Below are 2,250 nucleotides of genomic sequence, written 5' to 3'. Positions count from 1 at the left end.
TGGGAAATAATGCTTGTAAACCACTTAGCAGTCTATCACAGAATAAGAACTCAGTAAACGTTGGTTGTTACTGTTGTCATTATCTTTACATTATGATACTTGGCTAATAACACATCCAATCTACTCATTCATTTGACCAAGGAACATATCAATTGAATATGTACTGCATGTCAGGCCAATCCAATTCTCAACATTGGGGGAAATGGTGGTGAAGCAGACAGACAAAGCCCATGTTCCCATGAAACTTAGACATTCTGGTGTTGGAGACAATTAAGTATATAAACAAATGGACAAGTAATTTGGGATATTACTCTGTCCTGGGGAGAAAAATATAAAAGGGCTAAGAGACCAGTAGTGACAGCAGAACAGTCCTTAAGATGGAGTGGTCAGGAAAACCTCTTTGAAAGAGATGGGCATAATGAGGAACCAGCCATATGAGATCCGGGAGGGGCTTTCCGAGCAAAGGAATCAAGTGTCAGAACCTTGAAGGAGATATCGACTTGGGGTATAAAGGAAGAGTAAGAAGAACAGTGTGAATGGAGAATAGTGATTCAGCAGACAGTGAGGGAGATGACTGGGTTTAGTTGGATAGGCAAGAACCAGGTCATGTAGAGCCCTATGGGCCAGGATGAGGAATTGAGGGGGCAACAGATCAAATTAAACCCCTACATCACAGCCATACATCAAAATAAGTTACAGAGAGATCAGTGCTAAATATAAAATATGAAAACCTCTATAAGAAAATATAGAAGATTACCTGATTCTAGAATGGTGAAAACCTTTTAAGCATAAAATTAAAGGCAGAAATCACAAAGAAATAGGTAGATATGTATGAACATAAAGCACCTTAAAACTTCCATGCATTAAAAAATGCAATAAACAATAATAAACTAAGAATAAAGTTTAAAAAGCTGATTAAAAGCTCTGAAAAATATGCTCAACTCATTTAACAAATTCTTATATTCCTTAATCCATAAGAGACAGAAAAATATGTATATTCAAATAAGAAATAAAAATACAGGAATAAAAATATTCAAATACAGGAATAGAAAATATATACAAATACATGAATAAATAATTTTCCAAAAGTGAAATCCTAATGGCCAATAAACACATGAAAAGCATACTACTAATAATTAAAGAAATACAAAACTAAAAAGCAGAAGATAACTTTCTGACTATCAAATCTATAAATTCAATAAAAATGACCAATTCAGAGTTGATAAAAGTCAATTATGCTGCCAAAGGGATATGAAACCCCATTGAGAGTATAAATTGAAATACCAAATGTCAGTGTAAATTAGCAGAACCTTCTGGAGGTGAAGGGCCTCAAAAATGTATACATGTTTAGGCCATTTACTTCATTTCTGGAAATCTAGATTTTGCGATTATCTAAAATATTAAACAAATGTATTCACAAGACACTGGGTCTGTTATAACTGAACAAAGCAAAGCATAAAACTGTATATGTTTCATGAATACAACTATGTGAAAATGGAAAAAAAAATGATAAAAGCTTGGATGGAAATATACAGAGATGCCATCAGTTATCTTGGAGTGGTGGGCTTTGTGTTGGGAGTTTTCTGCTCCTTTATATATTGATTTAACACTTTCAATATTTTCAAAAATGTATTTCAGATTTCACATACAAAAAATGTACTTTAGATTTCACTAATAAAAAAAGAAAAACGATTATTTAATATAAACAGCATTCTATATCCTATGATCTTCATTCAAAAGTTTTCCCAGTCCTCCCTTTTTTATTATCATGCTTTGTTATATAATTTGTTTGTTCCCTCCTCTTCTCCAACAGACAACCTCTATCAAACAAGTAGAAATCATAATGCACATACTTTTTTTTTTTAAATCCCCATACCAGTGACACATGCATATACATGTATCTGGATATACACATTTATAATTTAAACAAAGAATTTCAAAAGGCTAACAGAATAGAGTAAAACAATTATAGTGGTATATTTGGAGACAGAGATATGACAGAAGATATGATAAAACATCAGACAAACACAGAAATAACGTTACTGCAACTCTGACCTTAAGTATATAGCTACGTAGAGTCAATATGCAATCGAATAAGTATGTTATATAGCATCTTCTGATAGCCAAATGGTAGATTATTTTATAACTAAGGTATCACTGTTTTAGTACTGACTTGACCTTACATGAAATTTTTTGCTCAGAACATTTTGAGCAAGCTAAGAATATTCATGCAATTTGTTTTGCTTGGGG

This window comes from Pteropus vampyrus, unplaced genomic scaffold (assembly GCF_000151845.1).
Source record: "Pteropus vampyrus isolate Shadow unplaced genomic scaffold, Pvam_2.0 Scaffold76, whole genome shotgun sequence".
NCBI lineage: Eukaryota > Metazoa > Chordata > Mammalia > Chiroptera > Pteropodidae > Pteropus > Pteropus vampyrus.
The sequence above is the reverse complement of the archived record's forward strand: the minus strand, read 5'-3'. Positions refer to the sequence as shown.